The sequence below is a fragment of the Vigna unguiculata genome, unplaced genomic scaffold (assembly GCF_037176805.1).
Source record: "Vigna unguiculata cultivar grain cowpea cultivar isolate G323 ecotype 2 unplaced genomic scaffold, ASM3717680v1 ptg000143l, whole genome shotgun sequence".
NCBI lineage: Eukaryota > Viridiplantae > Streptophyta > Magnoliopsida > Fabales > Fabaceae > Vigna > Vigna unguiculata.
Window position 1 is genome coordinate 52,501 of NW_028196785.1, and position 15,253 is coordinate 67,753.

General features: G+C 32.0%; 1 non-coding gene across 1 annotated transcript; it reads right to left on the bottom strand.

Annotated features, from left to right (window-relative positions):
• Positions 1-11,737: 11,737 nt before the first annotated feature.
• TRNAR-UCU (transfer RNA arginine (anticodon UCU)) lies at positions 11,738-11,809 on the bottom strand. Its single transcript has one exon. It is a non-coding gene; the product is annotated as a tRNA-Arg (tRNA).
• Between the last annotated feature and the right edge of the window lie 3,444 nt (positions 11,810-15,253).

Sequence of the window (15,253 nt, forward strand, 5' to 3'; positions counted from 1 at the left end):
TATGGGAAATACTTCAAGAAGTTATGCAGGGACATCCCGTATTGCTAAATAGAGCACCTACTCTGCATAGATTAGGTATACAGGCATTCCAACCCATTTTAGTAGAGGGGCGTGCTATTTGTTTGCATCCATTAGTTTGTAAGGGATTCAATGCAGACTTTGATGGCGATCAAATGGCTGTTCATGTGCCTTTATCCTTAGAAGCTCAAGCAGAAGCACGTTTACTTATGTTTTCTCATACAAACCTCTTGTCTCCAGCTATCGCGGATCCAATTTCTGTACCAACTCAAGATATGCTTATTGGACTTTACATATTAACGAATGGGAATCGTCGGGGTATTTCTTCAAATAGGTATAATCCACGTAATTGCAGAAATTTGAAAAATGAAAGAATTCCCCAAAAAAACTATAAGTATACGAAAAAAAAAGAACCTTTTTTTTGGAATTCCTATGATGCAATTGGAGCTTATCAACAGAAAAGAATAACCTTCGATAGTCCTTTGTGGCTCCGGTGGCGACTAGATCTACGCATTATTTCGTCAAGAGAAGTTCCTATCGAAGTTCACTATGAATCTTTAGGCACCTATCATGAAATTTATGGGCATTATCTAGTAGTAAGAAGTACAAAAAAACAAATTCGTTCTATTTACATTCGAACCAACGTAGGTCATATTTCTTTTTATCGAGAAATCGAAGAAGCTGTACAAGGTTTTTGCCGAGCCTATTCATATGGTATCTAATCATATAGATGGTTGTATCTAAGATAAACAAATTTATGATACTGGTGTAAATTCAAATCTTCATGATTTAACATTTAACAAGGATCTTAGTTTTTTAATTTCTCAATTTCTACACAAATTAAGATAAAGAAAAGGCAGTTTTTCAATCATTGACTCAAATCCATTGTTGAACTGAATGAATCCCACTGAGTGGAATAGGGAGGTACTTATGGCAGAACGGACCAATCTAATGTTTCACAATAAAGTGATAGGTGGAACTGCCATTAAACGACTTATTAGCAGATTAATAGATCACTTCGGAATGGCATATACATCACATATCCTGGATCAAGTCAAGACTCTGGGATTCCGCCAAGCTACGGCTACATCCATTTCATTAGGAATTGATGACCTTTTAACAATACCTTCGAAAGGATGGCTAGTCCGAGATGCTGAACACCAAAATTTGATTTTGGAAAAACAGCATCATTATGGAAATGTACATGCAGTAGAAAAATTACGCCAATCCATTGAGATATGGTATGCTACAAGTGAATATTTTCGACAAGAAATGAATCCTAATTTTAGAATGACCGATCCTTTTAATCCAGTCCATATAATGTCCTTTTCGGGAGCTAGAGGAAATGCATCTCAAGTACACCAATTAGTAGGTATGAGAGGATTAATGTCGGATCCACAAGGACAAATGATTGATTTACCTATTCAAAGCAATTTACGCGAAGGGCTATCTTTAACAGAATATATAATTTCTTGCTACGGAGCTCGTAAAGGGGTTGTAGATACTGCTGTACGAACATCAGATGCTGGATATCTTACACGTAGACTTGTTGAAGTGGTTCAACATATTGTTATACGTCGAACAGATTGTGGTACCATTCGAGGAATTTCAGTAAATACCCAGAATGAAACGATGCCGGAAAGTAGTTGGACACAAACATTAATTGGTCGTGTATTAGCAGACGATATATACAGAGGTTCACGATGCATTGCCATTAGAAATCAAGATATTGGAATTGGACTTTTCAATCGATTGAAAACCTTTCAAACACAACCAATATCTATACGAACTCCTTTTACCTGTAGGAATACATCTTGGATCTGTCGATTGTGTTATGGTCAAAGTCCTACTCAAGGTCACTTGGTGGAATTAGGAGAAGCTGTAGGTATTATTGCGGGCCAATCCATTGGAGAACCGGGCACTCAATTAACATTAAGAACTTTTCATACTGGCGGAGTATTCACAGGGGGGACTGCCGAACAGGTGCGAGCACCTTATAATGGAAAAATTAAATTCAATGAGGATTTGGTTCATCCTACACGTACACGTCACGGGCATCCTGCTTTTCTATGTTATATAGACTTGTATGTTAGTATTGAAAATGGTGACATTATACATAATGTGACTATTCCACCAAAAAGTTTTCTATTAGTTCAAAATAATCAATATGTAAAATCAGAACAAGTGATTGCCGAGATTCTCGCAGGAACATATACTTTTAATTTAAAAGAAAAAGTTCGAAAACATGTTTATTCTGACTTAGAAGGAGAAATGCATTGGAGTACGGATGTGTATCATGCATCAGAATTTAAATATAGTAATGTCCATATCTTACCAAAAACAAGTCATTTATGGATTTTATCAGGAAAATCAGACAGATCCGCTTCAGTCTCTTTTTCAACCCGAAAAGATCAAGATCAATTGAACATTCATTATCTTTCTACAGGAGAAAGAGATATTTGTAACCATTTAGCAAGTAATAATAAAGTAAGACATAATTTGTTTCGTTTCACTCCTTCTGAAAAAAAAGAAAGAAGGATTTCAGATTATTCAAAAAATAATCAAATCCTATGTAAAGATCATTGTCATTTTACACATCCTGCTATTTTTCACGATACTACGGATTTATTAGCAAAGAGGCGGAGAAATCGATTCATTATTCCATTTCAATTCCAATCGATTCAAGAACGAGACAAAGCACTAATGTTAGATTCCAGTATCTCGATTGAAATACCAATCCATGGTATTTTTCGTAGAAATAGTATTTTTGCTTATTTCGATGATCCTCAATACCGAACACAGAGCTCGGGTATTACTAAATATAGGACTATTGATATAAATTACATTTTTAAAAAAGAGGATTTTTTAATCGAGTATCCAGGAATTCAAGAATTTAAGACAAAATACCAAATTAAAGTAGATCAATTTTTTTTCATTCCCGAAGAAGTGTATATTTTACCAGAATTTTCTTCCATAATGGTACGGAACAATAGTATTATTGAAGTAGATACACCAATCACTGTAAATATAAGAAGTCAAGTAAGCGGGTTGGTTCGATTGGAGAAGAAAAAAAAAAAGATTCAATTAAAAATATTTTCCGGGAATATCTATTTTCCCGGAGAAATGGATAAGATATCCCGGCACAGTGCCATGTTGATACCACCGAGAACGGTAAAAAAAAATTCAAAAGGATCAAAAAAAAAAATGAAAAATTGGATCTATGCTCAATGGATCACAATTATGAAAAAAAAGTATTTTGTTTTGGTTCGACCGGTCATTTTATATGAAATAGAAGATAGGATCAATTTAATCCAATTTTTTTCCCAAGATATGTTACAAGAAAGAGATAATTTGGAACTTCAAATTATTCATTATATTCTTTCTGGAAATGGAAAATCAATTCGGGGAATTTCTAATTCTAATACAAGTATTCAATTAGTTCGGACTTGTTTAGTCTTAAATTGGGATCAAGACAAAAAATTGTCTTCTATCGAAAAAGGGCATGCTTCTTTTGTTGAACTAAGTATAAAAGGTTTGGTTAGATATTTCTTAAAAATGGACTTAGGAAAATCCCATATTTCATATATAAGAAAAAGGAAAGATCCGCTCGGTTCAAGATTTATCTTGGATAATGAGTCGGACTGGACCAACATCAATCCATTTTTTTTTATAGATCCGAGGGAAAAAGTTCAACAATCACTTAGTCAAAATCATGGAACTATTCATATGTTGTTGAATAGAAATGAGAAATGCCGATCTTTAATAATTTTGTCATCATCGAATTGTTTTCAAATACGATCATTCCACGATGGAAAATATTACAATGGGATAAAAGAAGAAATAAATCCAATTCAAAGAGATCCTCTGATTCCAATTCAAAATTCGTTAGGTCCTTTAGGAATAGCCCTTCAAGTTGCCCATTTTTATTTTTACCTTTTAATTACTAATAATCAGATCTCGATAAATAAAAACGGGCAACTTGACAAATTAAAAGAAACTTTTCAAGTATTAAAATATTATTTAATAGACGAAAACGAGATCATTTATAAATCTGATCTATCTAGTAACATCCTTTTAAATCCATTCTATTTGAATTGGCATTTTTTCCATCATAATTATTGTGAAAAAAAAACGTTTCCCATAATAAGTCTTGGTCAATTTATTTGCGAAAATGTATGTATAGTTCAAACGAAAAATGAACCACACCTTAAATCGGGTCAAATTCTAACTGTTCAAATGGATTCTGTAGGAATAAGATCGGCTAACCCTTATTTGGCGACTCCTGGAACAACTGTTCATGGTCATTATGGAGAAATACTTTCTGAAGGAGATATATTAGTTACATTTATATATCAAAAATCGAGATCAGGTGATATAACACAAGGTCTTCCAAAAGTAGAACAGGTATTGGAAGTTCGTTCGATTGATTCAATATCCATAAACCTAGAAAAGAGAGTGGATACTTGGAATGGGCGTATAACAAGAATTCTTGGCATTCCTTGGGGATTCTTCATTAGTGCTGAGCTAACTATAGCGCAAAGTCGTATTTCTTTGGTTAATCAAATTCAAAAAGTTTATCGATCCCAGGGAGTTCACATTCATAATAGACATATAGAAATTATTGTGCGTCAAATAACATCAAAAGTATTGGTTTCAGAAGATGGAATGTCTAATGTTTTTTTGCCTGGCGAACTAATTGGATTGTTGCGGGCCGAACGAGCTGGGCGTTCCTTAGAAGAGTCGATCTGCTATCGAGTTCTATTATTGGGGATAACAAAAACATCTTTGAATACTCAAAGTTTCATATCTGAAGCAAGTTTTCAAGAAACTGCTAGAGTTTTATCAAAAGCCGCTCTCCGGGGTCGCATAGATTGGTTGAAAGGTCTGAAAGAGAACGTTGTTTTAGGGGGAATGATGCCAGTTGGTACTGGATTCAAAAGAATAATATACCGTTCAAAGCAAAGGCAATATAACAAGATTACCCCGGAAACAAAAAAAAGAATTTATGTGATACATCAAAATAATCTAGGATTTAAGAATTCCTAAAATAATGATTCTTAAGGTCGTATTCATCTCCGGTCACTTTATTTTGTATATATTTTGTATAATAAAAGAAACATAATAAATAAACGAATCATATTCAATGAAATAGAAAAAATGGCCCGATCTTTTTTTTATCAACGGCAAATTTTCAGTAGAAGAGAAGGTTCCTTCGGAACACTTATTTTTTTCTATTTCAGTATACTGGGTCTCTTTCTTTCATTTCAAAAAATTGATCTAATTTCTATTTGGAAATGAAAGAAAAGTGTGGGGATAATTATAAATGACAAAAAGATATTGGAACATAATTTTGGAAGAGATGATGGAAGCTGGTGTTCATTTTGGCCACGGTACTAGAAAATGGAATCCTAAAATGTCACCTTATATTTCTGCAAAGCGTAAGGGTATTCATATTACAAATCTTATTAGAACTGCTCGGTTTTTATCAGAATCTTGTGATTTAGTTTTTGATGCAGCAAGTGGGGGAAAACAATTCTTAATTGTTGGTACAAAAAAAAAAGCAGCTGATTCAGTAGCGCGGGCTGCAATAAGAGCTCGGTGTCATTATGTTAATAAAAAATGGCTCGGCGGTATGTTAACGAATTGGTATACTACAAAAACACGACTTCAAAAGTTCAGGGACTTGAGAATGCAACAAAAGACGGGGAGATTTCATAGTTTTCCAAAAAAAGATGCCGCTATATTGAAGAGACAATTAGCTCAATTGGAAACATATCTTGGCGGCATTAAATATATGAAGGGCTTACCAGATATTGTAATAATCGTCGATCAACAAGAAGAATATACGGCTCTTCGAGAATGTATAACTTTGGAAATTCCAACAATTTGTTTAATTGATACAAATAGTGACCCGGACCTCGCTGATATTTCAATTCCAGCTAATGATGATGCTATAGCCTCAATTCGATTAATTCTTAACAAATTAGTTTTTGCAATTTGTGAGGGTCGGTCTAGATATATACGAAATTCTTGATTAATAATAAGATAAAAAATTCTTGAATTTGCTTCGAGGGGTTCATAGATTTATGGAATCGCTTACTATACTAGTAAGAAATTGCACAAAAATGAAAATAGAAAACAAACAAAAATTTTATGTAATTAGTATCGGTATTCAAAATCAAAAATGAAAGTAGACAAATCAAAAGGGAAAGGAGATGTTTGAATAAAAATAATTCCCTTTTTTCAACTTCTTTTTTTAGAGGACAGGACAATATGAATGTTTTATTATGCTCTATCAACACATTAAAAAGATTATACGATATATCTGCTGTGGAAGTAGGTCAACATTTCTATTGGCAAATAGGGGGTTTCCTAGTACATGCCCAAGTACTTATTACTTCTTGGGTTGTAATTGCTATCTTATTGGTTTCAGCCATTCTAGTTATTCGAAATCTGCAAACCATTCCCACTTTCGGTCAGAATTTATTTGAATATGTTCTTGAATTCATTCGAGACGTGAGCAAAACTCAGATTGGAGAAGAATATGGTCCGTGGGTTCCTTTTATTGGAACTTTGTTTCTATTTATTTTTGTTTCTAATTGGTCAGGGGCTCTTTTACCTTGGAAAATCATCCAATTACCTCATGGGGAGTTAGCTGCACCCACAAATGATATAAATACTACCGTTGCATTAGCTTTACTTACATCAGTTGCATATTTCTATGCGGGTCTTTCAAAAAAAGGATTAGCTTATTTTAGTAAATACATCCAACCAACTCCAATCCTTTTACCGATTAACATATTAGAAGATTTCACAAAACCCTTATCCCTTAGTTTTCGACTTTTCGGAAATATATTAGCTGATGAATTAGTAGTTGTTGTTCTTGTTTCTTTAGTACCTTTAGTAGTTCCTATACCTGTCATGTTCCTTGGATTATTCACAAGCGGTATTCAAGCTCTCATTTTTGCTACTTTAGCTGCGGCTTATATAGGTGAATCCATTGAAGGCCATCATTGACTAGTTTTCTCAAAAATAGTCTTTTTTGTTTAGCTTGCCACACATATATTGTGGCTCAATAGAATCTACAAAATAAACATCTATCTATAGATATATAGATAGATATAGATAGATCTATTCGATTAGTATATATTAGTTTGGATATTCAAAAAAAATGAATAGCTAGAATTAGAATTCTGTATGATATTTACGTTTACAATGTGTGATAAAAAGATACTATATAGAATGTTAGTAGATTCTCGTTTGATTCACATTTAATTCAACAATTGATCAAAAGATAATTAAAAACATTTAGATCACCCAATTTCCTATATTTCTTTGAAACATTAATGAAATCGAATGAATTTATTTAGATTGATTGTATCCATATGGGATAAGAGAATAAGAAAAGAGGGAAGGGGAGCTTAAAAAAAAACATGATAAAAAAAATAGAAGTGAGGGGATCAGTCAAGGTTTTTTAGGTTTCAAAGAATGAATTTCAATTTCGATTGAATCTAAAACACAAAGAAAATTAGTTTACAGCATAGAAGAAACCTATGTATATGTGATATGATATTATAGATGAACTAGTTTTATATGAACTAACCATATATCTGAAATAACTAATCTTTTCTATATAAAAAAGGCCTCGCTATTACTGTCAATTTCTATAGGGATAGAAAAGCAAAGTCCTTGCGTTTCAGCTCTAATTGTGAATTGAAAATTAAAAAACTAAAGAAATTGTATAAAAAAACGAAGAATTCAAAGAATGATTCCAAAATTAAGGTAAGAGAAGAACAAAGATTATACAGATTCACCCCCAAAACTATGTAGTTCGAGACGAAAAAAGAAATCTCGAAGTAATTCGTTTAATAACTATTATTTTCAATTTTTAATTCTTATTTTTATTAATTACTTTAACTGAAAAAGTCTTGGTAATTGAAAAATGAAGTCAGAATTTATTAGTCGATTATATCATTAACTATTTCTTTCTTTTATATGTAGGTTACGAGGAAATTCTCATGAATCCAATTATTTCTGCCGCTTCTGTTATTGCTGCTGGATTGGCCGTAGGGCTTGCTTCTATTGGACCTGGGGTTGGTCAAGGCACTGCCGCAGGGCAAGCTGTAGAGGGGATTGCACGACAACCAGAGGCAGAGGGAAAAATACGGGGTACTTTATTACTTAGTCTGGCTTTTATGGAAGCTTTAACAATTTACGGGCTGGTTGTAGCATTAGCACTTTTATTTGCTAATCCTTTTGTTTAATCCTAAAAAGATAAAAATACATATGTGGACTTCCTTTTTCGAATTATATTAATAATTCACTCCTACAATTCTTTATCTGTTCGGATAAGAACACAGGAGAAGGACTAATTGAAAGGTATTCACATACTTATTCACCCTCTTTCTTCTTTTTGTTTAGTCCAATGAACCCCTCTTTTATTTTATTTCTTTTAAGATAATTTTTTGAAAGTGTTCAAACTAGATAGATTTTGCAATTGATAAAAGAACTGGTATCTAATTCTAAGAAGTATCATTCTTTTAGGGAATCTTCCAATTGATTGACCAATCCAAATTATATCAAATTCTATAATTATATATTCCAATTAGATTATTATATTATCTATCTAATAGGAATATTAGAAAGATAATTAGTCTATTCATAAGAGGAGATGAGATCATATGAAAAATATAACCGATTCTTTCCTTTGTTTGGGCTCCTGGCCATCCGCCGGAAGTTTCGTGTTTAATACCGATATTTTAGCAACAAATCCAATAAATCTTAGTGTAGTGTTAGGTCTACTGGTTTTTTTTGGAAAGGGAGTGTGTGCGAGTTGTTTATTTCAAAGAATAAATTGGATTTAACCAAACTGCACTTTTTAGTTTAGTTAGAATTAAGAAAATGTGCAGAATCCCGCGAATTACTTCTGAATTCATTTTCTTTTTTGAATAAATTAAGAAAAATCTTAAAGAACCATAGCATTTCGCGCTTTATTGGTAATCCACTTTGATTCTCTATTTACCAAAAATTTTGGACTATTACCATGGTTAAAAAGAGTTTGAAGTCTATACGCAGTGTAGTACTCTTTCTACCGCTATATTAATACAGAAAGGAAACGGTTTCAAAAAAATTATTCGATTTTTTTTCGATATAAAACACTCATGTCGATAAAAAAAATGGCTTGAATCCTATTTATGGCGAGAAATAAAAAACGGGTGAATTTAAACCTCCCCTTTGTACGATGCGTAATCGATGGATGACCTATGTATAAATTCAAAAGAAGTCTTTGGATTTGAATAAAAAAACAACTTTGTTGACATATATTTGTTTGGTCAAAAGAGTCCTCCGAATATTCTAGTCTTATATTGGTAATTGTTTTCACTTTGAATAGAGAAGAGAGGATAGGCTCATTACATAAAAAATTGGTAAATTTCCGATAAGTAATTGAGTGTGAGAGCCAAATGAATCGAAAGATTCATGTTTGGTTCGGGAAGAGATCATAGACATTTTGAAATGGATGGAAAGAGAGTCTACTTTCATTACGTGATTTATTAGATAATCGAAAACAGAAAATCTGGAGAACTATTCGAAACTCAGAAGAATTACAGGAAAACGCCATTGAACAGCTCGAAAAAGCCCAGGCCCGCTTAAGGAAAGTTGAAACAGAAGCAGATCTGTTTCGGGTGAATGGCTATTCTGAGATCAAACGAGAAAAATTGAATTTAATTAATTCAATTTATACGACTTTGGAACAATTAGAAAATTACAAAAACGAAGCTATTGATTTTGAACAACAAAGAGTTATTAATCAAGTTCGACAGCGGGTTTTACAACAAGCCTTACAGGGAGCTCTAGGAACTCTAAATAGTTGCTTGAACAACGAGTTACATTTACGTACTGTTAGTGCTAATATTGGCATGTTTGGGATGATGAAATAAAAAAATAACTGATTAGGCTTTCTATTATACAATAGAGTATAGGCATCATTTTTTTCTTATAAAAAATAAATTTAAGATATTTTCATGGTAACCATTCGTGCAGATGAAATTAGTAAAATTATCCGTGAACGCATTGAGCAATATAATACAGAAGTAAAAATTGTAAATACTGGTACCGTACTTCAAGTAGGCGATGGTATTGCTCGTATTTATGGTCTTGATGAAGTAATGGCGGGTGAATTGGTGGAATTTGAAGAAGGTACTATAGGCATTGCTTTGAATTTGGAATCAAAAAATGTTGGTGTTGTATTAATGGGTGATGGTTTGCTGATACAAGAGGGAAGTTCAGTAAAAGCAACAGGAAGAATTGCTCAGATACCTGTAAGTGAAGCTTATTTGAGTCGTGTTATAAATGCCCTGGCTAAACCAATTGACGGTCGAGGAGAAATTTCAGCTTCGGAATCTCGATTAATAGAATCTCCCGCTCCCGGTATTATTTCAAGACGTTCGGTATATGAGCCTCTCCAAACAGGACTTATTGCTATTGATTCGATGATCCCCATAGGACGGGGCCAGCGAGAATTAATTATTGGAGATAGACAAACAGGTAAAACAGCAGTAGCCACAGATACAATTCTCAATCAACAGGGACAAAATGTAATATGTGTTTATGTAGCTGTTGGTCAAAAAGCATCTTCTGTGGCTCAAGTGGTGACTACCTTACAAGAAAGAGGAGCAATGGAATACACTATTGTAGTAGCTGAAACAGCGGATTCTCCAGCTACATTACAATACCTCGCGCCTTATACAGGAGCAGCTCTGGCTGAATATTTTATGTACCGTGAACGTCACACTTTAATCATTTATGACGATCTCTCCAAACAAGCACAGGCTTATCGGCAAATGTCTCTTCTATTACGAAGACCACCAGGTCGCGAAGCTTATCCAGGGGATGTTTTTTATTTACATTCGCGTCTTTTGGAAAGAGCCGCTAAATTAAGTTCTCAGTTAGGCGAAGGAAGTATGACTGCTTTACCAATAGTTGAAACTCAATCGGGAGATGTTTCAGCTTATATTCCTACGAATGTAATTTCCATTACAGATGGCCAAATATTCTTATCGGCCGATCTATTCAATGCTGGAATAAGACCCGCTATTAATGTTGGTATTTCAGTTTCCAGAGTTGGATCGGCGGCTCAAATCAAAGCCATGAAACAAGTAGCTGGTAAATTAAAATTGGAATTAGCACAATTCGCAGAATTAGAAGCTTTTGCACAATTCGCTTCTGATCTAGATAAAGCTACTCAAAATCAATTAGCAAGAGGTCAACGATTGCGCGAGTTGCTTAAACAATCCCAATCAGCTCCTCTTACTGTGGAAGAACAGATAGTAACTATTTATACCGGAACGAATGGTTATCTTGATTCATTAGAAATTGGACAGGTAAGGAAATTTCTTGTTGAGTTACGTGCTTACTTAAAGACGAATAAACCTCAATTCAAAGAAATCATATCTTCTACCAAGACATTCACTGGGGAAGCAGAAGCCCTTTTAAAGGACGCTATTAAAGAACAGATGGAACTCTTTTTATTCCAGGAACAAGTAGAAAAAAATTGATGAATCATTAAATAATTTTGTAATTCAATTTTCCAATTTTTATAATTAGTATCTTTTAATATGTTTTTATTTCATTTGAATATTATATATAATGAATTCGAATCAAAATGTAATAAATCAAAAAAAATAGAAGGACAAGGTTGAAATTAGATATGCAAACAACTTGCGTCCAATAGGATTTGAACCTATACCTAAGGTTTAGAAGACCTCTGTCCTATCCATTAGACAATGGACGCTTCTATTTTATATTTGATTCTTTAACCTTTTTAACTAAACCTTATTAAAAAGATTAAAGAATCAAACAAATATAAAGAATTCTAGAAATTATAAAAATAAAATAAATCAAATATTTAGAATAAAAGAAAAAAAAAATAAAAAAGAAAAATCAATTGAATATAATTGAATATATATAACTAAAACTAAATTAAGAAATGAAAATGAAGAATTGACAAATTCTTTAAGAATTCTAGATTCATTCTCGAAGAAAAAAGATAGATTTAAATAGAATAAAATAGAAGCGGGTAGCGGGAATCGAACCCGCATCGTTAGCTTGGAAGGCTAAGGGTTATAGTCGACGTTGATTCATCATTTTGATTTAACGTCTCTAATTCAAAACTGAACGTGAAACTTTTGTTTCATTCGGCTCCTTTACGGAATGAAGAGATGGACAATAAAAAAAATTGACCCATAACATCTATGTCAGCCTTTTTGTATGAATAGGTTTCAAATATCTTGCTTTTTAGATGATCCCTCTAGAAGAGCAATATTCTAACAATCTATGTTTTTTTTCTAGTTACTTCGTTCTCTATTTCTATTTCAGAAAATCTTTAGGAAAAGAAGAAAATTTCCGTCGAGCTAAAAAAATGTCGATGTCTCTAGTAAACTAAAAGAATCGTTTAATAGCTATTTTGCTTCAATTTTTACTATGCAAAAAAATGGAAGATTTAGTTACGATTAGAAAGAAACTTTGTATATTTCTCTCCATAGATCCTTTAGTAATACTCAAAAAATTCGGATTATAGATCCAATTCCAAAAACTTATGTTTCATAATTTTAAAACTCAATTTGTCAAATTCGATTTGATTCTTCTTGTATACAAATTACAATAATGTATATTATACCGCAAATAATTCATCGAGGGGTATAAAGGAGTCCCTTTAAGTAAAAAATAAAGTTTTTGATCGGCATATGAATCAAATGGGGGATCCCTTAACTTTTGGGGGGTCCTTGAAACGAATCGCACTTTTACCACTAAACTATACCCGCTACAATATCATTATTGTATCTTTTGTTGAACAAAGCAATCAGACAAAATAAAGAAATGGGAGGCATAATATTCTAATAAGTCGAGTATTGACATGTTTCATTAGAGAATCTTCTAATGAAATTTGAAAAACGGGATAATTTTCATTTTTTTATTTTGCTGAAGGTTATATATATATACAATTTACGTTACCAGAAAAAAGAGAGGGAGTAAGAAAAGAGAACATTTTTATATTATCTTATTTTGGTTTTATCTCATAGGAATCTATCCGTATCTCTTATTTTTTTTTTAATTACAAATATTTTTACAAATATTTTTTTTTCGAATAAAATATATTCAAATAAAGAATTTTTCTTCAATATTCATGGGAATAAAAGAAAAAGAGCCCGACTAGGTACTGGCCGGGCTCATTGGCTGTATAAAAAGAAAAAAAGAAAACTAAAATATATAGAATAATAAAAAAAAGATAGATAAGATAAAAAAGAATAAAAAAAAAGCAAGTCTCTTTTTTTTTTAAGCTCCCTTTTTGTTCTTCTTGTTTATGTGATATAACATAAACAAAGTAATTCTTTTTTTTTTCAATTGGGGAGAGATGGCTGAGTGGACTATAGCGTCGGATTGCTAATCCGTTGTACAAATTCTTGTACCGAGGGTTCGAATCCCTCTCTTTCCGTTGATAATTTGGTATTTTTTTTTGAACTTGTTTTTTTTATTTACTAGTTAAAGATGTTAAAATAGAGAAAATCCTAAAAATATTTCAAAATTCCGCACAAGCAAGAAAACACAGAATCCACTTTTTTCTTATTCTATTCTTCACGTCCTGGATTACGTCCTGGATCGTTAGATAGGAATCCGAAGATGAAAAGAGAAACGAAAAAGATCACTACCGTATAAACAAAAAGTTTTAGAGTAAGCATTATGAAATCTCCAAGATAATTAAAAAACGACAAAGAAAGAGAATAGATTCTCTTATATTACAACATATTTTGTTTCTTTTAATACTAAGATACTAAGTTTCTAAAAAATGAAGTTTTTTTAGGATATGAGGAGATATATATATATGAGTTTCGAAAATGAATTGATAGTAAGAGTAGATTATTTTATTACAAATTATCAATAATTCTTTTGACCAAAAATCCTTTTTTTCTGTAATCTAGGTATTCGATTGGTGAGGGGTTCCAATCGAATAATCGGATTAGGTTTTTTCAATTCAAAAAACGTAAATGATGAGAAGGTCCCTTTTTTTCCTATATATTGAAAAATTTCAATATTGGAATCCAGAAGTCACACTGTAAGACTTATCTGATCTTATAAATTGTTAAAATGTTCGAGTTTTAGTTTTCTGAAAAATTCTGAATTTTTTTACGACATTATTCAAATTAAAAATATCATCGAAAACTTACAGCAGCTTGCCAAACAAAAGCTAAAAGAAAAAATAGTACGGGTATTACTGGCATAATATCCACAATTGGATTCAAGAAAGCGTAGGCTTCGGGCAATTTCTCCAAAAAAAAACTACTGGAATAAAGGACGGAGTGAATACAAATACAGATCCAACTAAAGATATTAAGCATAACAAACATTTTGTTCTTTAAAAAAAATAAAAGTTATTTTTGTTTTTTTTTTTTCATTCTAATTTTCAATTTTATTGCATTATATACATAATACAATAAAAAGGAAAATAAAGAGTTATGAATAAAAGTAAAAAAATGAATCAAATAAGATAAGAATCTCGAGAATCCTTCTTTTATTTGAACTTTTCCAGTTTCAAAATATTTTTTATTCTGAAATCAAAAAAATTGAAGAAATCATACTTCCTTCTATATAATATCTTAATTGAATTGTATGTAATGATCAATCAATTTAGTTTTATCCTATCTATCTATATCCATTTATAGATATAGATAGATATGTAGATACGCATATAAAATACTAGTCGCAAAATTTTTTTTTTATAGAAATTTTTGAACTGGAATTGACGAACAACCAATATCAATAATAGTCTTTATTAATGTAAAATGGAAAATGGGGCGTGGCCAAGCGGTAAGGCAACGGGTTTTGGTCCCGCTATTCGGAGGTTCGAATCCTTCCGTCCCAGAGCATATCTATTTAGGATGTATATCATATTTGAATACAGATTGTATCGCATAATTAAAAGGGACCCTCCTTTTTTTGAAAAAAAAAATTATCATTTTTCTACTTTACAAATTATAAAAATAGAATAGAGTAGAAAATATATTGCTAGAATATCAAGTTCATTTTCATTTATGTCTTTACTTTTAAAAAGGTTTTCATTATATATAAGAAAAACCGAAACGTAAAAAAAAGGATAGATTCTTATGTAGCGAATGAATCAATCACTATTCACGATTCGATAATTACATACTGGATCTAAGCTAAGGGAATGTTAGAGTAA